Below are 26,942 nucleotides of genomic sequence, written 5' to 3'. Positions count from 1 at the left end.
TGACAAGAGATTCTCTCCAGTGGCGGCTTTCTCAGGACCACCTGTCTCAGGACACATGCTTCCAGAGACCTTCCTGGGTGACTGTGACCATGGACGCCAGCCTGATAGGCTGGGGAGCAATCTGGGACTCGTTAAAGGCACAGGGACTATGCTCTCCCCATAAACATGTTGGAGTTGAGAGCGATTTACAATGCTCTGATGGTTTGACTCAATTGTCTTTAGCCCAGTTTATAAGGTTCAGTAGGACAACATCACCTCAGTGGCTTACATCACCCACCAGGGAGGAACTCGGAGTTCCTTAGCCATGAAGGAGGTGACACAGATTATTCAGTGGGTGGAAGCTCACAATTGTTCTCTATCTGCCATCCACATTCCTGGAGTGGACAACTGGGAAGTGGATTTCCTGACCAGACAGACATTTCATCCCAGGAAGTGGGCTCTCCATCCGGAGGTGTTCTCCAGGTTAACCCTCAAATGGGGGGTGCCGGAGTTGGATCTGATGGCATCTCGGCAGAACGCCAAGCTTCCAAGGTACGGTTCAAGGTCTAGAGATCCTCAGGCCACTCTGATAGATGCTCTGGCGATTCCTTTGGATTTCAGTCTAGCATACCTGTTTCCTCTGTTTGCGCTCCTTCCACAAGTTTTTGCTTGTATCAAACAAGAGAGAGAATTGGTAATTCTAATAGCTCCTGCATGGCCTTGCAGGATCTGGTATTCAGACCTAGTGAAGATGTCATCTTGGCCGCCTTGGAGGTTGCCTCTGAGGAAGGACCTTCTAACTCAGGATCCATTCCTCCATCCAAATCTCGTTTCTCTGAAGCTGACTGCTTGGAAATTGAACACTTAGTTACTCGAAAAATCTACCATAAGGTATGGCGTAAATACCTTTATTGGTGTAGGCTACTCTAGGAGTAGGGTAAGGATTTCTAGAATTTTGTCTTTTCTCCAGGAAGGTCTGGAGAAAGGGTTGTCAGTCAGTTCTCTGAAAGGTCAGATTTCTGCATTTTCTATTTTGTTACACTAGCGTCTGGCAGATGTGCCAGAGGTTCAATCTTTTTTTCAGGCCCTGGTCAGAATCAGGCCTGTGTTTAAACCTGTTGCTCCTCCTTGGAGCCTTAATCTGGTTCTTAAAGTTTTGCCGCAGGCTCCGTTTGAGCCAATGCATTCCATAGATATAAAGTTGCTATCTTGGAAGGTTTTGTTTCTTATTGCTATCTCTTCTGCTCTGAGAGTTTCGGAACTCTCGGCTTTGCAGTGTGATTTAACTTACCTTATCGGATAAGGCGGTTCTTCGTTCTAAATTGGGGTTTCTTCCTAAAGTGGTTTCGGATAGAAATATTAATCATGAAATTGTTTGTTGTTCCTTCACTCTGTCCCAATCCTTTTTCTCATAAAGAACGTCTGTTGCACACCTTGGATGTTGTGCATGCTCTAAAATTCTACCTACAGACGATTAAGGATTTTCGCCAGTCTTCTGCCCTGTTTGTTTGTTTCTCAGGAAAGCGTAAGAGTCAGAAGGCTGCTTCTATTTCTCTTTCCCTCTGGTTGAGAAGTATGATTCGTTTTGCTTAGGAGACTGCTGGACAGCAGCCTCCCGAGAGAATTACAGCTCATTCCACTAGGGCTGTCTCCTCTTCTTGGGCTTTTAAATATTATGCTTCTGTGGAACATATTTACAAGGCTGCAACTTGGTCCTCTCTGCATACTTTTTCCAAATTTTTCAAATTTGATACTTTTGCCTCAGCTGAGGCCTCTTTTGGGAGAAAATTTCTTCAAGCGGTGGTGCCTTCTGTTTAGGTCTACCTGTCTTATTCTCCCCCCGTTCATCCTTTGTCCTCTAGCTTGGGTATTGGTTTCCACTAGTAATTGAATGACATCGTGGACTCTCCATATCTTAGGAAATAAAACAAAATTTATGCTTAACTGATAAATTTCTTTCTTTCCAGATATGGAGAGTCCATGACCCCACCATTTTTTAAGACAGTTATTTTTTACTAAACCTCAGGCACCTCTACATCTTTGTGTTATTCCTTTTCAATTTCCCTTTGGTCGAATGACTGGGGATTATGGGTAGGGGAGTGAGACTTAACAGCTTTGCTGTGGTGCTCTTTGCCTCCTTCCCACTAGTAATTGAATGACGTTGTGGACTCTCCATATCCGGAATGAAAGAAATTTATCAGGTAAGCATACATTTTGTTATTTGGATTTTATAACAAAGTTATATTAATATTAAATATCTGTGTGTTCTCAGGATTTCCTTAGGGAAGAGCCCAAAGATGCGTTGGCTAGTGATATCCGCTGGAGGGCACTGAGTACAATAACATCACTCAGGTATTTTGTGATGGCCAACATCCTAGCACCTGAGGGCCATAGATCAATATTCTATAAGCTTTAATGGCCTTATATGAATTTAGGGCTTTGAAAAACACATTTCCTAACAATGTCCACAGTTTTAGCTCTGCTTTTTTCTGAGGCCACAAAAACTAGGGCAGAAAGGTTCCAACTGGCCATCCCTGATGTATAATATGGAATAAACAAAACTACAACTATAAACAAGAGATTTATTGGTAATAAGTGGCTGGATTACGAGTTTTTGTCGGTAATGGTGAGCGGTGCTAACGCTCCTTTTTTTCTCACCGCTCACTTAAGACAACGCTGGTATTACGAGCTTTCTGCAAGCCGGCGTTAGCCTCAGAAAAGTGAGCGTTGAGCAAAATTTAGCTCCACATCTCACCTCAATACCAGCGTTGCTTAAGTCAGTGGTAAGCTGATGTAACGTGCTCGTGTACGATTTCCCCATAGGATACAACGGGGCAGAGCTGGCTGAAAAAAAACCTAACACCTGCAAAAAAGCAGTGTTCAGCTCCAAACGCAGCCCCATTGATTCCTATGGGGAAATACTTTTTACGTCTGCACCTAACACCCAAACATGAACCCCGAGTCTAAACACCCCTAATCTTACACTTATTAACTCCTAATCTGCCGTCCCCGACATCGTTGCCACCTGCATTATATTATTAACCCCTAATCTGCCGCTCCGGACACCGCCGCCACCTACATTATACCTATGAACCCCTAATCTACTGCCCCCAACATCGCTGAACCCTATATTAAATTTATTAATCCCTAATCTGCCACTGCCAACGTCGCCGCCACTATAATACATTTATTAACCCCTAAACCTAAGTCTAAAACCCTAAACCTAACACCCCCCTAACTTAAATATAATTTAAATACATCTAAATAAATAATTCCTATTTAAAACTAAATACTTACCTGTAAAATAAACCCTAAGATAGCTACAATATAACTAATAGATATATTGTAGCTATCTCAGGATTTATTTTTTCTTTACGGGCAACTTTGTATTTATTTTAACTAGGTACAATAGTTATTAAATAGTTATTAACTATTTAATAACTACCTATCTAAAATAAAAACAAATTTACCTGTAAAATAAACCCTAACCTAAGTTACAATTACACCTAACACTACACTATCATTAAATTAATTACATAAAATACCTACAATTAATTACAATTAAATTAAATAAACTTAATTACGAAAAACAACAAACACTAAATTACAGAAAATAAAAAAGAAATTACAAATTTTTAAACTAATTACACCTAATCTAATCCCCCTAATAAAATAAAAAGCCCCCCCCCCCCAATAAAAAAATTCCCTACCCTGTACTAAATTACAAATAGACCTTAAAAGGGCCTTTTGTGGGGCATTGCCCCAAAGTAATCAGCTCTTTTACTTGTAAAAAAAATACAATACCCCCCAACATTAAAACCCACCACTCACACACCCAACCCTACTCTAAAACCCACCCAATCCCCCCTTAATAAAACCTAACACTAACCCCTTGAAGATCACCCTACCTTGAGACATCTTCCCCCAGCCGGGCCGAAGTCCTCCAAGAAGCCGGGCAGAAGTGGTCCTCCAGACGGCAGAAGTCTTCATCCGATCGGGGCAGAAGAGGTCCTCCAGACAGCAGAAGTCTTCATCCAGGTGGCATCTTCTATCTTCTTCCATCCGGAGCGAGCGGGTCCATCTTGAAGACATCTCATGCGGAGCATCCTCTTCCATCCGACGGCGACAGAAGAATGAAGGTTCCTTTAAGTGACGTCAAGATGGCGTCCCTTCAATTCCGATTGGCTGATAGAATCCTATCAGCCAATCAGAATTAAGGTAGGAAAAATCCTATTGGCTGATGCAATCAGCCAATAGAATTGAGCTTGCATTCTATTGGCTGATTGGAACATCCAATAGAATGCGAGCGCACTTCAATTCTATTGGCTGATTGCATCATCCAATAGGATTTTTCCTACTTTAAAGGGACAGTTTACTCAAAAATGTTCTCCCCTTTAATTTGTTCCCAATGATCCACTTTAGCTGCTGGAGTGTATTAAATTGTTTACAAGTAGCTCCTTTACCCTTATATTGGCATTTGAAATTGTTAATTTAGCATGTGGTATCCCCACCTATTCTGAAAGTTTGTGGCCGCGCGTACCAGCTATAGATAAGCTTTGTAAACACAGCCAACAGTAGAAATTACACTCCCAGTGCAATATAGCAGAGATAAGGTAATAAAATGTTGATTTTCCATTGTTCTCTCAAAGTATTGGTGATTGTTTTAAGGACAGATATAAGATAAAGAAGCAGGTATATGTGCACAATGTGATACAGTAATGCGATCTGATTATACCTACAAGCTCAACCTATTTTATTAGGCTGTGGCTTCAAAACACAAAATCAGAGCTTTAATATACAGAAATAAACCTTAAAAAGCTAATTTTCATACATTTTTTACTCTGCAGTTGGTAAAAAAAGCAATTGTAAACACATTAAGGGAAAAACTATTTTACAGTATACTGTCCCTTTAATTCCGATAGGATTCTATCAGCCAATCGGAATTGAAGGGACGCCATTTTGGATGATGTCACTTAAAGGAACCTTCATTCTTCAGTTGCCGTCGGATGGAAGCGGATGCTCCGCGTCGGATGTCTTCAAGATGGACCTGCTCCGCTCCGGATGGAAGAAGATAGAAGATGCCGTCTGGATGAAGACTTTTGCTGGTCTGGATGTCCTCTTCTGGCGGGATCAGATGAAGACTTCTGCCCCTCTAGAGGTCCACTTGTGCCAGGCTGGGTGAAGACGTCTCAAGGTAGGGTGATCTTCAGGGGGTTAGTGTTAGGTTTTATTAAGGGGGGATTGGGTGGTTTTTAGAGTAGGGTTGGGTGTGTGGGTGGTGGGTTTTAATGTTGGGGGGTATTATTATTTTTTTTTACAGGTAAAAGAGCTGATTACTTTGGGGCAATGCCCTGCAAAAGGCCCTTTTAAGGGCTATTTGTAATTTAGTATAGGGTAGGGATTTTTATTATTTTGGGTGGCTTTTTTATTTTATTAGGGGGATTAGGTTAGGTGTAATTAGTTTAAAAATTTGTAATTTCTTTTTTATTTTCTGTAATTTAGTGTTTGCTGTTTTTCGTAATTTAGTTTATTTTATTTAATTGTAATTAATTGTAGGTATTTTATGTAATTAATTTAATGATAGTGTAGTGTTAGGTGTAATTGTAACTTAGGTTAGGGTTTATTTTACAGGTAAACTTAGGTTAGGGTTTATTTTACAGGTAAACTTATTTTAGCTAGGTAGTTATTAAATAGTTAATAACTATTTAATAACTATTGTACCTAGTTAAAATAAATACAAAGTTGCCTGTAAAATAAAAATAAATCCTGAGATAGCTACAATGTAACAATTAGTTATATTGTAGCTATCTTAGGGTTTATTTTACAGGTAAGTATTTAGTTTTAAATAGGAATAATTTATTTAGATGTATTTAAATTATATTTAAGTTAGGGGGGGTTAGGGTTGGGGTTAGACTTAGGTTTAGGGGTTAATACATTTAATATAGTAGCGGTGACGTTGGGGACGGCAGATTAGGGGTTAATAAATGTAGGTAGGTGTCGGCGATGTTAGGGATGGCAGATTAGGGGTTAATAAAATTTAACTAGTGTTTGCGAGGCGGGAGTGCGGCGGTTTAGGGGTTAATATATTTATTACAGTGGCGGCGATGTCCGGTCGGCAGATTAGGTTTAGGGGTTAATAGGTAGTTTATGGGTGTTAGTGTACTTTATAGCACTTTAGTTAAGAGTTTTATGCTACGGCATTAGCCCATAAAACTCTTAACTACTGACTTTAAAATGCGGTAGGAGTCTTGGAGGTAGAGGGTTTACCGTTCACTTTTTCCAGCGATCATAATACCGGCGTTAGGAAAATCCCAGTAAAAAGATAGGATACGCAATTGACGTAAGGGGATTTGCGGTATGCTAAAATCGCAGAAAAAAAGTGAGCGGTACACCTGTACCTGCCTGACTCGTAATACCAGCGGGCGTTAAAAAGCAGCGTTGGGACCCCTCAACGCTGCTTTTTAAGGCTAACGCAAGACTCGTAATCTAGGCGAAGGTTAATATTTTTTTTTTCATTTTCAGCAAACTGCAGCCACCTTTGCAGAACGCTGACGTAGACTTTTTGATCCACGTTACGCTTGAGACCTTCTTCCAACTGCTTTCTCTTGAGGAACTCATGAGTAAAGGAGAGCCAGAGATTATAAAGGTAAGGATAGCAAAGCAGGTAAAAAACAAGTAGTAGCTACAGAGTGGGTGACAGGGACAATATTGTGTTGCAACTTTATATTTGTGTAAGATTTAACTTTAACGGACAAATATCTTTCCCCATATTTTAGAGGATACAGGTAGAGAAAGGTTTATTGCACATAATTAAAAATAAATTAATCAGGCTTTTTTAATAATATAAAAATATACATCATTTTGGGCACATTACAGAACTATCTGTAAACATATTGTTGTATATTACCCAATGCAGTATTCCTGCTCACTGATTGGGGTAAATGCTAGACAGGAAAAAGCTTCCATAAGCCCAGAAAATTTAGATCTATTCAGCACAGTAACATTACTTTCTGAGGGGAAAAGTCTGAATAATTCCTTAAAAGACATATTTAGAATTGTATCTGTCCCTCTGGTACAACAATGTTTCTCATATTAGTCATAGATGTAATAATTGTGAGTAAAATGGGTATTTGTGTTTTTACTACCAGTTGTTAATTTTACAAGTAAAATGGCCAAACTGTCTATATAATTAAAGTCACTCTCTGGATCATTCATTTAGTGCTTACAATGTGATTCAGAGTAAATGATTTGATCACTGGACAAACTCAAAATATGATAGTTTTCTTAAAATTAGTTGTTTTAAACTCCCTTTAGTTTTAGCACCTCCCAAATCAAAATAGTCTTGTGCAGGATATTGTGGGGAATTAATAAATGTGCAAATACTATTGCAATTCAGCAAAGAGACTTCAAGGATACAAATAATGAAAATGGAATAATAGTGTTTAGTATGTTACAGACTTGGCTTTAGCTCTTCCTGTTAAAGTGATAATATATTTATTTTTTCACATTATCCTGCTAGATCTGGATGTATATACATTTAGTCCTCAACTTTAAAGGGACATGAAACCCAAAGTTTTTCTTTCATGATAGAAAAAAGAGCAAGCAGTTTCTCTTGTTAAGTGTATCCAGTCCACGGATCATCCATTACTTATGGAATATATTCTCCTTCCCAACAGGAAGCTGCAAGAGTCCACCCACAGCAAAGCTGCTATATAGCTCCTCCCCTAACTGCCATATTCAGTCATTCTCTTGCAAGCCTCAACATAGATAGGAGGTTGTGAGAGTCTGTGGTGCTTTCTACTTAGTTTATTCTTCAATCAAAAGTTTGTTATTTTTAAATGGCACCGGAGTGTGCTGTTTATCTCAGGCAGTATTTGGAAGAAGAATCTGCCTGCGTTTTTCTATGATCTTAGCAGACGTAACTAAGATCCATTTGCTGTTCTCACACATTCTGAGGAGTGAGGTACTTCAGAGGGGGAATGGCGTGCAGGTTTTCCTGCAGATAAGGTATGTGCAGTAAAATATTTTTCTAGGAATGGAATTGACTAAGAAAATACTGCTGATACCGAAGTAATGTAAGTAAAGCCTTAAATGCAGCGATAGCGACTGGTATCAGGCTTATTAATAGAGATACATACTCTTGTAAAAATGTGTTTTAAAACGTTTGCTGGCATGTTTAATCGTTTTTTAACATATGTTTGGTGATAAAACTTATTGGGGCCTAAGTTTTTTCCACATGGCTGGCTTAAATTTTGCATAGAAACAGTTTCCTGAGGCTTTCCACTGTTATAGTATAAAAGTTACAGTTGGTGCAGTTAAAATTACAAACAGTGACATTCAGCTTCCCTCAGCAGTCCCCTGCATGCTATAGGACAACTCTGAAGGGCTCAAAAGGGCTTCAAAAGTAGGAGCTGTTATGACTGTTTAAAACATATTTTTCGTTTTGTTAATCTGTTTTTTGTATTAAGGGGTTAATCATCCATTTGCAAGTGGGTGCAATGCTCTGCTAACTTGTTACATACACTGTAAAAATTTTGTTAGTTTAACTGCCTTTTTTCACTGTTATTTCAAATTTTGGCAAAATTTGTTTCTCTTAAAGGCACAGTAACGTTTTATATATTTGCTTGTTAACTTGATTTAAAGTGTTTTCCAAGCTTACTAGTCTCATTATTAGTCTGTTCTAACATGTCTGACATAGAGGAAGCTCTGTGTTCATTATGTTTTAAAGCCATGGTGGAACCCCATCTTAGAATGTGTACCAGATGTACTGATTTCATGTTAAACAATAAAGATCATTTTTTGTCTTTAAAAACATTATCACCAGAGGATTCTGTCGTGGGGGTAGTTATGCCGACTAACTCTCCCCACGTGTCAGACCTTTTGACTCCCGCTTTAGGGACTCACGCTCAAATGGCGCCAAGTACATCAAGGGCACCCATAGCGTTTCTTTACCAGGGGATTCTGTTGAGGGGAAAGTTATGCCGACTAACTCTCCCCACGTGTCAGACCCTTCGACTCCCGCTTCAGGGACTCACGCTCAAATGGCGCCAAGTACATCAAGGGCGCCCATAGCGTTTATTTTACAAGACATGGCAAAGGTGGTGAATAATATTCTGGCAGCAGTATTAGTCAGACTACCTGAAATTAAAGGAAAGCAGTTAGCTCTGGGGGTAGATACAGAGCATACAGACGCTTTAAGAACCATGTATGATACTACCTCACAATATGCTTAGTCTGTGGGTGATTTTTTTTTTTGACTCAGGGAAGATGATTTAACCTGATTCTGATATTTCTACATTTAAAATTTATGCTTGAGAACCTCCACTTGTTGCTCAGGGAGGCTTTGGCTGCTCTGAATGAATGTGTACAATTGCAGGGCCAGAGAAATTGTGTAGACTGGATAAATAATATGCAGTGCCGGTGTGTACTGATGTTTTTCCAATACCTAAAGAGGTTTACTAAAAATTTTTTTAATAAGGAATGGGATAGACCAGGTGTGCCGTTCTCTTCCCCTCCTATTTTTTAGAAGAATGTTTTCTAATAGTTACCACCACACGGGACTTCTGGCAGACAGTTCCTAAGGTGGAGAGAAGAGTTTCTACTCTAGCTAAGCGTACCACTACCTCTGACGAGGACAGTTGTGCTTTTTAGATCCAATGGATAAAAAATGTTTATTCAACAGGGTTTTATCCTGCAGCCCCTTGCATACATTGCTTCTGTCACTGCTGCTGCGGCGTTCTGGGTTGAGTCTCTTGATGAGGCTTTACAGTTAAGCGACTCCATTGGATGAATATATTTGACAAGCTTATGCTAGCCAATTCCTTTGTTTTCTGATGCCTTGTTCATTTGACTAGACTAACGGCTAAGAATTCTGTTTTTTACTATACTGGCACGCAGAGCGCTATGGCTTATATCATGGTCAGCTGTCGTGACTTTAATAAATAAGCTACTTAACTTCCCTTCAAGGGGCAGACCCTATTCGGGCCTGGTTTGAAGGAGATTATTGCTTATATCACTGGAGGAAAAGGTCATGCCCTTCCTCAGGATAGGTCTAAATCAAGGGCAAAAAAAAAAAGTCTAATTTTCGTACCTTTTAAAAACTTCAGGGCAGGTGTGGCATCCTCTTCCTCTAAGGCAAAACAAGAGGGAATTTTTGCTCAGTCCAAGGCGGTCTGGAGACAATCGGACCTGGAACAAAGATAAGCAGGCCAAGGAGCCTGCTGCTGCCTCTAAGGCAGCATGAAGGAACGGACCCCTATCCGGTAACGGATCCTATAGGGGGCAGACTTTCATTCTTTGCCCAGGTGTGGGCAAGAGATGCCCAGGATCCCTAGGCATTGGAATTTATATCCCAGAGATATCTTCTGGATTACAAAGATTCCCCCCCAAAAAAAGGGGAGATTTCGCCTTTCACAATTATCTGCAAACCAGATAAAGAAGAAGGCATTCTTACATTGTGTACGAGATCCATCCAGTTCCAAGAGAGGAACAGGGACAGAGTTTTTACTCAAATCTGTTTGTGGTTCCCAAGGAGAGGGAACCTTCAGACCTATTTTGGATCTAAAGATCTTAAACAAATTCCTCAGAATTCCGTCATTTAAGATGGAAACTATTCGTACCATCTTAACTATGATCCAGGAGAGTCAATAGAGGACTACAATGGATTTGAAGGATGCTTATCCTCACATTGTGATGCATAAAGATCACCATCGTTTTTCAGGTTTGCCTTTCTAGTCAGGCATTACCAGTTTGTAGCTCTTTCCTTTGGGATATCTACAGCCCCAAGAATCTTTATGGAGGTTCTGGGGTCGCTTTGGCGGTCCTTAGACCGCGGGGCATAGAAGTGGCCCCTTATTTAGACGACATCCTGATACAGGCGTCAAACATCCAAATTGCCCAGTCTCATATGGACGTAGTACTGGCATTTCTGAGATCACATGGGTGGAAAGTGAACAAGGAAAGAGTTCTCTATCCCCAATCTCAAGGGTTTCCCTCCTAGGGACTCTGATAGATTCTGTAGAAATGAAAATTTACCTGACGGAGTCCAGGTTGTCAAAGTTTCTAAATTTCTGCCGTGTTTTTTTCATCCCATCCGCGCCCTTCGGTGGCTCAGTACATGAATGAAATCGGCTTAATGGTAGCAGCAAGGGACATAGTACCGTTTGCACGTCTACATTTCAGACTGCTGCAACTATGCATGCTCAGTCAGAGGAACGGGGATTACACAGATTTGTCCCCTGTTAAACCTGGACCAAGAGACCAGAGATTCTCTTCTCTGGTGACTATGTCGGGTCCATCTGTCCAAGGGTATGACCTTCCGCAGGTCAGATGGGACAATTGTTACAATAGATGCCAGCCTTTTAGGTTGGGATGCAGTCTGGAACTCCCTGAAGGCTCAGGGATAGTGGACTTAGGAGGAGACCCTCCTTCTAATAAATATTCTGGAACTGGGAGTGATATTCCATGCTCTTCAGACTTGGCCTCAGTTAGCAACTCTGAGGTACATCATACTCAGTCGGACAATATACACGACTGTGGCTTACATCAGCCATCAAGGGGGAACAGAAGTTCCCTAGCGATGTTAGAAGTCTTACAATAATTCACTGGACAGAGACTCACTCTTGTCTATCAGCTATCCATATCCCAGGTGTTGAGAACTGGGAGGTGGATTTTCTAAGTCGTCAGACTTTTCTTCCGGGGGAGTGGGATTTCCTCCGGAGGTCAAGACCAAGCAGGAGAGGACTTTGGTGTTTTTGACAGCGCCTGCGTAGCCACGCAGGACCTGGTATGCAGATCTGGTGGACATGTCATCCTTTCCATCACGGTCTCTGCTTCAGAGACAGGTCCCTCTACCTCAGGGTCCTTTCAACCATCTAAATAGAATCAATCTGAGATGGACTGCCTGGAGACTGAACGCTTGATGTTATCAAAGCATGGCTTCTCCGAGTCAGTCATTGATACCTTAATACAGACATGAAAGCCTGTCTCTAGGAAAATTGAACATAGATATGGTGTAAATATCTGATTGTTATGAATCCAAGGGTTTCTCATGGAGTAAAGTCTGGATTCCCAGGATATTATCTTTTCTCCAAGATGTTTTTGAGAAAAGGGTTGTCAGCTAATTCCTTAAAAGGGGACAGATTTTTACTCTGTCTATTTTTTTGCACAAGCGTCTGGCAGGTATTCTAGACGTTCAGGCATTTGGTCAGGCTTTGGTTAGATCCAAGCCTGTGTTTAAAACTGTTGCTCCGCCATGGAGCTTAAACCTGATTCTTAAGGTTCTTCAAGAAGTTCCGTTTGAACCTTTTTTGTTCCATAGATATCAATCTTTATCTTGGAAAGTTCCTTTTGGGTAGCTAATTCCTCGACTCGTAGAGTCTCCAAGTTATCTGTGTTACAATGTGATTCTCCTTATCTGGTCCTTCGTACGGATAAGGTAGTCCTGCGTACCAACCTGGGTTTTTTCCTAAGGTGGTATCTAACAAGTACATCACTCAAGAGATAGTTGTTCCATGCTTGTATCCTAATCCTTCCTCAAAGAAGGAACGTCTATTACACAATATTGGACGTGGTTTGTGCTTTAAAGTTTTACTTACAAGCTACTACAGTTTTCATCAAACGTTCACCTTGTTTGTTGTCTATTCTGGACAGAGGAGAGGTCAAAAGACTTCAGCAGCCTCTCTGTCTTTTTGGTTAAAAAGCATAATTCATTTAGCTTATGAGACTGCTGGACAGCAGCCTCCTGAAGTGATTACAGCTCATTCTACTAGAGCTGTGGTTTTCACTTGGGCCTTTTTTAAATGTGGCTTCTGTTGAACAGATTTACAAGACGGAGTCTTGGTCTGCGCTTCATACTTTTCAAATTTAACAAATTTGATACCTTGCTTCTTCGGAGGCTATTTTTGGGAGAAAGGGTTTTTTACAGGCAGTGGTAACTTCCGTTTAAGTACCTGCCTTGTCCCTCCCATCATCCGTGTACTTTAGCTTTGGTATTGGTATTCCATAAGTAATGGATGATCCGTGGACTGGATACACTTAACAAGAGAAAACATAATTTATGCTTACCTGATAAATTTATTTCTCTTGTAGTGTATCCAGTCCACGGCCCGCCCTGTCACTTTAAGGCAGGTAATTTTTTCATTTGAACTACAGTCACCACTGCACCCTATGGTTTTTCCTTTCTCTGCATGTTTTCGGTCGAATGACTGAATATGGCAGTTAGGGGAGGAGCTATATAGCAGCTTTGCTGTCTGTGGGTGGACTCTTGCAGCTTCCTGTTGGGAAGGAGAATATATTCCATAAGTAATGGATGATCCGTGGACTGGATACACTACAAGAGAAATAAATTTATCAGGTAAGCATAAATTATGTTTTTAACCCCTTCGTGACCAGACCACATTTCCATTTGTTGACCGTTTGGGATCAGGGCTATTTTTCCATTTCTGCAGTGTTTGTGATTAGCTGTAATTATCCTCTTACTCATTTACTGTACCCATACATATTATATACCTTTTTTCTCGCCATTTAATTGAACTTTCTAAAGATACCATTATTTTCATCATATCTTATAATGTACTATAAAAAAATTAATAAAATATTTTTTTTTTTTTTTTTTAAATTGAAAAAAACACACTTTTTCTAACTTTGACCCCCAAAATCTGTTACACATCTACAATCACCAAGAAACACCCATGCCTAATAGTTTCTAAATGTTGTCCTGAGTTTAGAAATACCCAATGTTTACATGTTCTTTGCTTTTTTTGCAAGTTATAGGGCAATAAATACAAGTAGCACTTTGCAATTTCCAAAACATTTTTCTTTGAAAATTAGCAATAGTTATATTGGAACACTGATATCTGTCAGGAATCCCTGAATAACCCTTTACATGTATATATATTTTTTTAGTAGACAACCCAAAGTATTGATCTAGGCCCATTTTGGTATATTTCATGCCACCATTTCACTGCCAAATGCGATCAAATGAACACATTTGTGCAATTATGGCACAAATGGTTGTAAATGCTTTTCTGGGATCCCCTTTTTTCAGAAATAGCAGACATTTATGGCTTTGGCATTACTTTTTAGTAATTAGAAGGCCGCTAAATGCTGCTGCGCACCACACTTGTATTATGCCCAGCAGTGGAGGGGTTAATTAGGTAGATTGTAGGGAGCTAAGTTGTAGGGTTAATTTTAGCTTTAGTGTAGTGTAGCAGACAACACACAGGGGCATATGTATCAAGCTCCATATGAAGGCTCGCCAGAAACAGCAGTTATGAAGCAGCGGTCACAAAGACCGCTGCTCCATAACCTGTCCGCCTGCTCTGAGCAGGCGGACACACATCGCTACAATACAACCCGATCGAGTACGATCGGGTTGATTGACACCCCCCCCTGCTGGTGGCCTATTGGCTGCGAGTTTGCAGGGGGCGGGGCGTGGCACCAGCAGTTCTTGTGAGCTGCTGGTGCAATGATGAATATGGCGAGCGTATTGCTCGCCGTATTCAGCGAGGTCTGTCGGCCCTAATCCGCACTGTCGGATCAGGTCCGCTAGACTTTCATAACTAGAGGCCAAAGTATTGATCTAGGCCCATTTCTCTTGTAAGGTGTATCCAGTCCACGGATTCATCCATTACTTGTGGGATATTCTCCTTCCCAACAGGAAGCTTCAAGAGGATCACCCACAGCAGAGCTGTCTATATAGCTCCTCCCCTAACTGCCACCTCCCAGTCATTCTCTTGCAGCTCTCGACAAGGGAAGTAGCTAGAGAGATGTGGTGAATTAATGTAGTTTATCTTCAATCAAAAGTTTATTATTTTCAAATGGTACCGGAGTTGTACTATTTTGGCTTCAGGCAGAAAGGTGAAGAAGAGTCTGCCTGAAGTTTTTTGATGATCTTAGCAGTTTGTAACTAAGGTCCACTGCTGTTCTCACACATAACTGAAGAGATGAGTAACTTCAGCTGGGGGAGTAGCGTGCAGGGTTTCCTGCTCTGAGGTATGTGCAGTTTTAAATTTTTCTAGAGAGATGATAAGCTAGAAAATGCTGACAGTACCTGATTTATTTAAGGTAAGCCTGATTACAGTGATTTAATAACGACTGGTATCATGCTTGCTGTAAAGGGTAATATTTTTGTTATTTACTCTCATTACTTAATAGATATAACATTTGCTTGATGTATATAAACGTTTACTACAAATGGTGATAAAACTTTATTCTGGGGCCCAGTTTTTCCACATGGCTGACTAGATTTTGCCTAGTGATAGTTTTTTAAGGCCCTCTCACTGTGAGTACATGTTGGGAGGGGCCTATTTTCGTGCCTTAATTGCGCAGTAGTTTTTGCAGCTTGAGACATCCAGCTTCCCTGAAGGAGTCCCCTGACATATAGGACCCCTCTACAGGGTTTTTGTGCCTTCCAAAGTCGTTGTATGGGCAGGTAGGAGCCACAGTAGAGCTGTGGCAGTTGTTTGTGACTGTTTAAAAACGGCTATATCGTTTTTTTTATCCGGTTTTGAAACTAAGGGGTTAATCATCCATTTGCAAGTGGGTGCAATGCTATTTCAGTCTATTATACACACTGTAAAATTTTCATAGAATTTACTGCTTTTTTCACTGTTTTGCAGTTTATGTGATTGTTTTTTTCTCTTAAAGGCACAGTACCGTTTTTATTTTTTGCTTGTTCACAGTTATTAAAGTGTTTTCCAAGCTTGCTGGTCTCATTACTAGTCTGTTTAAACATGTCTGACATAGAGGAAACTCATTGTTCATTATGTTTAGAAGCCATTGTGGAACCCCCTCTTAGAATGTGTACCAAATGCACTGATTTTACTATAGATTACAAAGACCATATTCTGGCTTTAAAAAATTTATCACCAGAAGAAATTGACAAGGAGGAAGTTATGCCGTCTAACTCTCCCCACGTGTCAGAACCTATAACTCCCGCTCAGGGGACGCCAAGTACATCTAGCGCGCCCATTGCATATACCTTACAAGATATGGCGGCAGTTATGAATCATACCCTTACAGAGGTATTATCTAAACTGCCAGGATTGCAAGGAAAGAGAGACAGCTCTGGGACTAGAATAAATACAGAGCTCTCTGACGCTTTAGTGGCTATGTCTGATACACCCTCACAATGTACAGAAGCTGAAGCAGGGGAGCTTCAATCTGTAGGTGATTTTTCTGATTCAGGGAAGATACTTCAACCTGATTCTGATATGTCTACATTTAAATTTAAGCTTGAACACCTCCGCATATTGCTCAGGGAGGTCTTAGCAACTCTGGACGACTGTGATGCTATTGTTGTCCCAGAGAAATTATGTAGATTGGCTAAATACTATGCAGTACTTACACTTATGTTTTTCCAATCCCTAAGAGGTTTTCTGAAATTATTACTAAGGAATGGGATAGACCAGGTGTACCGTTATCTCTCCACCTCCTGTTTTTAAAAAGATGTTTCCTATAGACGCCGCTACACAGGACTTGTGGCAGACGGTCCCTAAGGTGGGAGGGAGCAGTTTCTACTCTAGCTAAGCGTACCACTATCCCTGTCGAGGACAGTTGTGCTTTTCTAAATCCAATGGATAAAAAATTAGGGGGCTACCTTAAGAAAATGTTTATTCAACAAGGTTTTATTCTCCAGCCTCTTGCATGCATTGCCCCAGTCACTGCTGCTGCAGCTTTCTGGTTTGAGTCTCTAGAGGAGGCTCTACAGGTTGAAACCCTGTTGGAAGATATTATTGACAAGCTTAGGGCCCTTAAGCTAGCCAATTCATTTGTTTCTGACGCCGTTGTTCATTTAACCAAGCTAACGGCTAAAAATTCAGGCTTTGCTATTCGGGCGCGTAGGGCGCTATGGCTTAAATCCTGGTCAGCTGACATGACTTCAAAGTCTAAACTTCTCAACATTCCCTTCAAAGGACAGACCCTATTCGGGCCTGGACTGAAGGAGATCATTTCTGACATCACTGGAGGAAAAGGTCACGCCCTTCCGCAAGACAGGTCCAACAAATTAAGGACCAAACAGTCTAGTTTTTGGCCCTTTCTAAACTTCAAGAGTGGCGCAGCTTCAACTTCCTCTAACACAAAACAAGAGGGAACTTTTGCCCAGTCTAAGCAGGTCTGGAGACCTAACCAGGCTTGGAAAAAGGGGAAACAGGCCAAAAAGCCTGCTGCTGCCTCTAAGACAACATGAAGGAGCAGCCCCTGATCCGGAAACAGATCTAGTAGGGGGCAGACTCTCTCTCTTCGCCCAGGCTTGGGCAAGAGATGTCCAGGATCCCTGGGCATTGGAAATTGTGTCCAAGGGTTATCTTCTGGAATTCAAAACCTCTCCCCCAAAAGGGAGATTTCATCTCTCACATTTATCTGCAAACCAGATAAAGAGAGAGACATTCTTACATTGTGTTCAAGACCTCCTAGTTATCGGAGTGATCCACCCAGTTCCGTAGGAGGAACAGGGGCAGGGCTTCTATTCAAATCTGTTTGTAGTTCCCAAGAAAGAGGGAACATTCAGACCAATCTTAGATCTCAAGATCTTAAACAAATTTCTCAGAGTCCCATCCTTCAAGATGGAGACTATTCGAACCATCCTTCCTATGATCCAGGAGGGTCAATATATGACTACCGTAGACTTAAAGGATGCTTATCTTCACATCCCGATACACAAAGATCATCATCGTTTTCTCAGTTTTGCCTTTCTAGACAGGCACTACCAGTTTGTGGCTCTTCCCTTCAGGTTGGCCACGGCACCAAGAATCTTTACAAAGGTTCTAGGGTCCCTCCTAGTGGTCCTAAGGCCGCAGGGTATAGCAGTAGCCCCTTACTTAGACGACATTCTGATACAGGCGTCGACTTTTCAAATCGCCAGGTCCCATACGGACATTGTTCTGCCATTTCTGAGGTCCCATGGGTGGAAGGTGAATGAAGAAAAGAGTTCTCTATCACCTCTAACAAAAGTTTCATTCCTAGGGACTCTGATAGATTCGGTAGAAATGAAGATTTACCTAATGAAGGCCAGATTGTCAAAGCTTCTAGACTCTTGCCGTGTTCTTTATTCCACTTCTCGTCCTTCAGTGGCTCAGTGTATGGAAGTAATCGGTTTAATGGTAGCGGCAATGGACATAGTACCGTTTGCCCGCCTACATCTCAGACTGCTGCAACTTTGCATGCTCAGTCAGTGGAATGGGGATTACACAGATTTGTCCCCTCTACTAAATCCTGGATCAAGAAACCAGGGATTCTCTTCTCTGGTGGCTATGTCAGGTCCATCTGTCCAAGGGGATGAACTTCTGCAGGCCAGATTGGACTATAGTAACGACAGATGCCAGCCTTCTGGGCTGGGGTGCAGTCTGGAACTCCCTGAAGGCTCAGGGCTCGTGGACTCAGGAGGAGGCACTGCTTCCGATAAACATTCTGGAACTAAGAGCGATATTCAATGCTCTTCAGGCTTGGCCTCAGCTAGCTGCGGTCAGGTTCATCAGATTTCAGTCGGACAACATCACGACTGTAGCCTATATCAACCATCAGGGGGGAACAAGGAGCCCCCTGGCAATGTTGGAGGTTTCAAAGATAATTCTATGGGCAGAGGTTCACTCTTGCCATCTCTCAGCTATCCATATCCCAGGAGTAGAGAACTGGGAGGCGGATTTTCTAAGTCGACAGACTTTTCATCCGGGGGAGTGGGAGCTCCATCCGGAGGTATTTGCCCAGCTGATTCATCTATGAGGCAAACCAGAACTGGATCTCATGGCGTCTCGTCAGAACGCCAAACTTCCTTGTTAAGAGTCCAGGTCAAGGGATCCCCAGGCAGCGCTGATAGATGCTCTAGCAGCGCCCTGGTCCTTCAGCCTGGCTTATGTGTTTCCACCATTTCCTCTGCTCCCTCGCCTGATTGCCAAGATCAAGCAGGAGAGAGCTTCAGTGATTTTGATAGCTCCTGCGTGGCCACGCAGGACTTGGTATGCAGATCTGGTGGTCATGTCATCCTTTCCACCATGGACTCCGCCGCTGAGGCAGGACCTTCTACTTCAAGGTCCCTTCAAACATCCAAATCTAATTTCTCTGCGGCTGACTGCTTGGAGATTGAACGCTTGATTTTATCAAAGCGTGGTTTTTCCGAGTCGGTCATTGATACCTTAATTCAGGCTCGAAAGCCTGTCACCAGGAAAATCTATCATAAGATATAGTGTAAATATCTTCATTGGTGTGAATCCAAGGGTTACTCATGGAGTAAAGTCAGGATTTCCAGGATATTATATTTTCTCCAAGAAGGATTGGAGAAGGGATTGTCAGCTAGTTCCTTAAAGGGACAGATTTCTGCTCTGTCTATTCTTTTGCACAAACATCTGGCGGATGTTCCAGACGTTCAGGCATTTTGTCAGGCTTTAGTTAGAATCAAGCCTGTGTTTAAACCTGTTGCTCCGCCATGGAGTTTAAATTTAGTTCTTAAAGTTCTTCAAGGGGTTCCGTTTGAACCTCTGCATTCCTTAGATATCAAGCTTTTATCTTGGAAAGTTCTGTTTTTGGTAGCTATCTCTTCGGCTCGAAGAGTTTCAGAGTTATCTGCCTTGCAGTGTGATTCCCCTTATCTGATCTTCCATGCAGATAAGGTAGTTTTGCGTACCAAACCTGGGTTTCTTCCTAAGGTGGTATCTAATAAGAATATCAATCAGGAGATTGTTGTTCCGTCACTGTGTCCTAAACCTTCTTCAAAGAAGGAACGTCTATTACACAATCTTGACGTGGTTCATGCTTTAAAGTTTTATTTACAAGCTACTAAAGATTTTCGTCAAACATCTGCATTGTTTGTTGTCTACTCTGGACAGAGGAAAGGCCAAAAAGCTTCAGCAACTTCTCTTTCTTTTTGGTTAAGAAGTATAATCCGCTTAGCTTATGAGACTGCTTGCCAGCAGACTCCTGAAAGAATTACAGCTCATTCCACTAGAGCGGTGGCTTCCACATGGGCTTTTAAAAATGAGGCTTCTGTTGAACAGATTTGTAAGGCGGCGACATGGTCTTCGCTTCATACTTTTTCTAAATTCTACAAATTTGATACTTTTGCTTCTTCGGAGGCTATTTTTGGGAGAAAGGTCTTACAGGCAGTGGTGCCTTCCATTTAAGCGCCTGCCTTGTCCCTCCCTTCATCCCTGTCCTATAGCTTTGGTAATTGGCAAGTAATGGATGAATCCGTGGACTGGATACACCTTACAAGAGAAAATAAAATTTATGCTTACCTGATAAATCTATTTCTCTTGTGGTGTATCCAGTCCACAGCCCGCCCTGTCATTTTAAGGCAGGTGTTTTTTATTTTTAAACTACAGTCACCCCTGCACCCTATAGTTTCTCCTTTCTCTTGCTTGTCTTCGGTCGAATGACTGGGAGGTGGCAGTTAGGGGAGGAGCTATATAGACAGCTCTGCTGTGGGTGATCCTCTTGCAGCTTCCTGTTGGGAAGGAGAATATCCCACAAGTAATGGATCAATCCGTGGACTGGATACACCACAAGAGAAATAAATTTATCAGGTAAGCATAAATTTTGTTTTTGATATATTTCATGCCACCATTTCACTGCCAAATGCAATCAAATAAAAAAATTGTTAACTTTTTCACTAACTTTAGGTTTCTCACTGAAATTATTTACAAACAGCTTGTGCAATTATGGCACAAATGGTTGTAAATGCTTCTCTGGGATCCCCTTTGTTCAGAAATAGCAAACATATATGGCATTGGCATTGCTTTTTGGTAATTAGAAGGCCGCAAAATGCTGCTGCGCACCACACTTGTATTATGCCCAGAAGTGAAGGGGTTAATTAGGTAGCTTGTAGGGAGCTTGAAGGGTTAATTTTAGCTTTAGTGTAGAGATCAGCCTCCCACCAGACACATCCCATTCCTTGATCCCTCCCTGACCCCCCTCAAATACCTCTCTTCCCTCCCCCACCTCACTATTGTCACCGCCATCTTTAGTACTGGAATAAAGTCTGCTAGTATAAAAATAAATAGGTTTTGTTTTTTGTTTTTTTAACCTTTTTTTTTTAAATTATATATTTTCTGCAGTGTAGGATCCCCCCTTACCACCCAACCTCCCTGAGCCCCCAAACAGCTCTCTAACCCTCCCCTCTCTCACTATTTGCTGCCATTTTGGATACTAGCAGCTGTCTGCCAGTACCCACTTTTCAATAAAATATGCCTATTTTTTATATATACTGTATTTATATATTTCTGTACTGTAGCTGCCCCCCTCAATACACTACCCCCCTCCCATATCCCTTTCCTAACATTATTTCCCACCAACCTATCCCAACACCCTCTCCCTTCACTTCCTATGTACACATATGTGCAGATTGAGGGCGCGCGCTCACACACATGCGTGCATACGGCCCCCGAGCGTGCTCCTGCACGCACCGGGGAGTGATTTCACACTGCTGCCCGGACATTCGCCAGTGATGGGCAGCCCACCCGCCTCCCTCCAATGGCTCCCACCCACCAACGATCGGCACCATTGCTGGCCGATGCAAAGAGAGTCACAGAGTGACTCTCTCTGCATCGGTGTGCAAAAAAAGGTATTGCAGTGGTGCCTCAATATCGAGGCATCACAGCAATACCTTGAAAGCGACTGGAAGTGATCAGGATTGCTTCCACCGCTTGAAACCCCAGAGGACATGTTAGGCACGTCCTTGGTCCTTAAGGGTATTTTTTGTAGGACGTGCCTTACATGTCCTTAGCCGTTAAGGGGTTAAACAACTTTCCAATTTACTTCTATTATCTAAATTGCTTCATTCTCTTGATATCCTTTGTTGAAAATAATATCTAAATAGGCTAAGTAGCTGCTGAATGGTGCCTGCACATAGATGCCTCTTGTGATTGGCTCACCCACGTGATTGGCTATTTCTTCAAAAAAAGGATAGCTGAAGAATGAAGCATATTAAATAATAGAAGTTAATTAGAATGTTTTTAAAAATTGTATTCTCTATCTGAATCATAAAAGAAACATTTTGGGTGTCATGTCCCTTTAAGGACTAGGGCTGCAACTAACAATTATTTTCATAATCGATTAATCGGCCGATTATTTTTTTCGATTAATCGACTAATCCGATAAGAAAAGAATCAATAATTGTTTCCTAAATTTTAAATAAAATCCACATACTGAGTGTTACAAATATAAACTGCAGACTAAAACTTTGCATTAACACAACTCTTTGTCCAATTTTTAAGCAGCAGAACCCATTTTTATAGTTAAGCAAAACAAAATCACAAACTTTGAAGAGAGGTAGAACTAGAAAGAGGTAGCACTAGAAAGGGGTAGCACTAGATAGAGGAAGAATATAACTGTTTATAACATTCTTTTATTCACTCTTTCAGAAACTTTACATTGAAATGCAAAGATGTCAACATGTCCACAGGCTACTGGCTGAGGCTGGCTCTCTATTGGCAGCTATTTTGCCTGCAGCAGAGAAGAGGCGCTCATATAGTGTTGAGGTGTCTGAGATGCATAATTAGGGTTTTGCCAATTTTGCCAAAGTGAGATATTTATCTTTGTTAGCTCTTCGCCAATGCTAAGTGTTTTCAACCTGGGCAAGGGGCCTCTCTACAAACTAAGGCTGGACTTCATTCTAACATAAAAATATCTTGAATATCTATATGCAATGGTAAATAACCAGCTATAAGGTTAGGGAAAAATCTCTAGTCCGCTCTAAAAATAACAGATATATACTTATAGAGGTTGAATCTGGTACCTACTATCACAATTTATTCAAAATATAAAAAAAAACAATTAAAAAAAAAGTCAAAAGCGCTAAGGACTATGGGATCTATTTATGTAGGTCCGGACAGACAGGACCGCTGCTTCTTAACTTCCGCGTCAGTCGGAACTGAAGCATAGAGGGTCGGAAGCAGCATCCGCTGTTTCATAAATAGACCCCTGTATATCAGTAACAGGATAAAGCCTTGTATATTTATCTATACAGTGCATATAATCAGCAATAGCAAGCGATCCGCTAATTGTGCAAACAGATAATAGTGCACATCAATTCAAATGACAACTCCCATCAATCTATGGCTAGGTGTAAATAACAAGCTGGGCACTATATCATGCCACGCATAGTCCCAAATCACCTGATTTAAAGGGACATCAAACCCAAAAGTTTTCTTTCATGATTCAGGTAGAGAATACAATTTTTAACAACATTCCAATTTAATTCTATTATCTAATTTGCTTAATTCTTTAGATATTCTTTGTTGAAGAAATAGCAATACACATAGGTGAGCCAATCACACGCAGCACCTATGTGCAGCAACCAATCAGGAGCTACTGAGCCTATTTAGATATGCTTTATTTATGATATATCGAGAGAATGAACCAAATTAGATAATGGAAGTAAATTGGAAAGTTGTTTAAAATCGCATGCTCTTTCTAAATCCTGAAAATTTGGGTTTAATGTCCCTTTAATATAAACAATCCAAATAATGGCTCCTATTATTTCTGGGTGTCACATTAGCCAGGAGTAGTTGTAAACTTATACTGTCCTGAAAAAATGAAAAGTAAATATCTGTAGACGTCCTTTAGGCTAAGGGCATAACCATAAAACACAATACCATGTGCAGGAGCTCATTGGAGTGAAACAGCTGGTGCTGTGCACAGACCAACCAATTGCAAACCAACTAATCGATTATGAGATTTTTTGACAACTATTTTCATAATCGATTATTATTGATTATATTGATTATTTGTTGCAGCTCTAGACCTGTGCTGTTTCATACAAATATCTGGTGTATCTGTAATACAATTCGATTGAAATCATATAATGAATAATCCCTTACCAGATCTTGGTGCTTTCATTGTTCAAGTTTCCACACATCTTAAAATTCTCCCTTATAGGAGTTATACAAGGGTACATCAGAAGAGCTGACAGAGTTGCTTATGACAATCCAACTGCAACAGAAACAGCAAGGGTTTAAAATAATCTTCAATGTAAGTAATGATAAGAGCCCTTTATAATATACCATATATTTGTTGTCCTTATTTCATATATTATTTCAGTTTTTTATATGCTTAATTCATACATAATTATCAGAGCTTTTACCACAAACAAATCAGATTATCCGTAGTAAGAAAAAGGGATAAGAATATTTAAATGCTTGTGTTTTTATTATTGAGCATAACAGATTAATGATGTCATATTTTATTTATATTTAATATGTATTCTGCTCTGGATACTCAAACACCAGTATAGGTGAACCTGAGATTTTGTTTTTTATTACTCTAAGTTATAATTTTTCATGTAATTGCTTCCCATACAGCATTTAAACAAGTGGTTATGTCCATCCAATAACCGCAGTCACTGGGGAGCGGCAATGAAGATTTCTTCTAAGCTTCTTAATAACTACCTGGTGACCATGAAGGTAACAAAACCAACTAACTAACTGTGATACTTGCTTACTTTGAAATAGATTATGAATACTTATCTCATTCTGATATGTATAACAAAAAACATATATAGACTATCAAATAAGATGATGACAGGAAATACCTTTTATAGCATGCATGTTTTACTATATATTAATTCCAGAATTACTCCTTTTCAGACAAATGTAAAACATAATAGATTTTTTTTTACTTTGTCAATGTATGTAAACATTTACTTTCCTATGACATGGACGGCTAGATTTAGAGTTCTGTGGCCAAAGGGGTGAGTTAGCTACGCGTGCTTTTTTTCTCCCGCACCTTTTAAATACTGCTGGTATTTAGAGTTCACAGAATGGCTGGGTTTTCAGTGCGTTAGGCTCCAAAAAGGGAGCGTAGAGCATAATTTAATGCCACTGCAACTCTAGATACCAGCGGTGCTTACGGACGCGGCCAGCTTCAAAAACGTGCTCATGCACGATTCCCCCATGGAAAACAATGGGGCCATTTGAGCTGCAAAAAAGCAGCATTCAGCTCCTAACGCAGCCCCATTGTTTTCTATGGGGAAACACTTCCTATGTCTGCACCTAACACCCTAACATGAACCCCGAGTCTAAACACCCCTAACCTTATACTTATTAACCCCTAATCTGCCGCCCCCGCTATCGCTGACACCTGCATAGTTTTTAAACCCTAATCTGCTGCTCTGTAAACCGCCGCTACCTACATTATCCCTATGTACCCCTAATCTGCTGCCCCTAACACCGCCGACCCCTATATTATATTTATTAACCCCTAATCTACCCCCCTCAATGTCGCCTCCACCTGCCTACACTTATTAACCCCTAATCTGCCGAGCAGACCGCACCGCTACTATAATAAAGTTATTAACCCCTAATCCGCCTCACTCCCGCCTCAATAACCCTATAATAAATAATATTAACCCCTAATCTGCCCTCCCTAACATCGCCGACACCTAACTTCAATTATTAACCCCTAATCTGCCGACCGAATCTCGCCGCTACTGTAATAAATGGATTAACTCCTAAAGCTAAGTCTAACCCTAACACCCCCCTAAATTAAATATAATTTAAATCTAACGAAATGAATTAACTCTTATTAAATAAATTATTCCTATTTAAAGCTAAATACTTACCTGTAAAATAAACCCTAATATAGCTACAATATAAATTATAATTATATTATAGCTATTTTAGGATTTATATTTATTTTACAGGTAACTTTGTATTTATTTTAACCAGGTACAATAGCTATTAAATAGTTAAGAACTATTTAATAGCTAAAATAGTTAAAATAATTACAAAATTACCTGTAAAATAAATCCTAACCTAAGTTACAATTAAACCTAACACTACACTATCAATAAATTACTTAAATAAAATACCTACAATTATCTACAATTAAACCTAACACTACACTATCAATAAATTTAATTAAATACAATATCTACAAATAAATACAATTAAATAAACTAACTAAAGTACAAAAAATAAAAAAGAACTAAGTTACAAAAAATAAAAAAATATTTACAAACATTAGAAAAATATTACAACAATTTTAAACTAATTACACCTACTCTAAGCCCCCTAATAAAATAACAAAGCTCTTTTACCTTACCAGCCCTTAAAAGGGCCCTTTGCGGGGCATGCCCCAAATAATTCAGCTCTTTTGCCTGTAAAAAAAAACATACAATACCCCCCCCAACATTACAACCCACCACCCACATACCCCTAATCTAACCCAAACCCCCCTTAAATAAACCTAACACTAAGCCCCTGAAGATCTTCCTACCTTGTCTTCACCAGGCCAGGTATCACCGATCGTTCCAGGCTCCGAAATCTTCATCCAAGCCCAAGCGGGGGCTAGACATCCATCATCCGACGGCTGAAGAAGTCCAGAAGAGGGTCCAAAGTCTTCATCCTATCCGGGAAGAAGAGTAGATCCGGACCGGCAACCATCTTCTTCCAAGCGGCATCTTCTATCTTCATCCGATGAGGACCGGCTCCATCTTGAAGACCTCCACCGCGGACCCATCTTCTTCTTCCGACGACTTCCCGATGAATGACGGTTCCTTTAAGGGACGTCATCCAAGATGGCGTCCCTCGAATTCTGATTGGCTGATAGGATTCTATCAGCCAATCGGAATTAAGGTAGGAAAATTCTGATTGGCTGATGGAATCAGCCAATCAGAATCAAGTTCAATCCGATTGGCTGATTCAATCAGCCAATCAGATTGAGCTCGCATTCTATTGGCTGTTCCGATCAGCCAATAGAATGCGAGCTCAATCTGATTGGCTGATCGGATCAGCCAATCGGATTGAACTTGATTCTGATTGGCTGATTCCATCAGCCAATCAGAATTTTCCTACCTTAATTCCGATTGGCTGATAGAATCCTATCAGCCAATCGGAATTCGAGGGACGCCATCTTGGATGACGTCCCTTAAAGGAACCATCATTCGTCAGGAAGTCGTCGGAAGAAGAAGATGGGTCCGTGGTGGAGGTCTTCAAGATGGAGCCGGTCCTCATCGGATGAAGATAGAAGAT

The 26,942-nt window shown here is 40.7% G+C and overlaps 1 long non-coding RNA gene across 1 annotated transcript; it reads left to right on the top strand.

The window, feature by feature from the left end:
- The first annotated feature begins 6,557 nt into the window (after nt 1-6,557).
- On the top strand, nt 6,558-24,360 carry LOC128651682 (uncharacterized). The gene is made up of 3 exons (XR_008401161.1): nt 6,558-6,625; nt 23,851-23,943; nt 24,273-24,360. It is a non-coding gene; the product is annotated as an uncharacterized LOC128651682 (long non-coding RNA).
- Nucleotides 24,361-26,942: the final 2,582 nt, after the last annotated feature.

The sequence above is a fragment of the Bombina bombina genome, chromosome 3 (genome assembly GCF_027579735.1).
Source record: "Bombina bombina isolate aBomBom1 chromosome 3, aBomBom1.pri, whole genome shotgun sequence".
Taxonomy (NCBI): Eukaryota; Metazoa; Chordata; class Amphibia; order Anura; family Bombinatoridae; genus Bombina; species Bombina bombina.
This window is presented reverse-complemented; position numbering and strand designations above follow the sequence as displayed.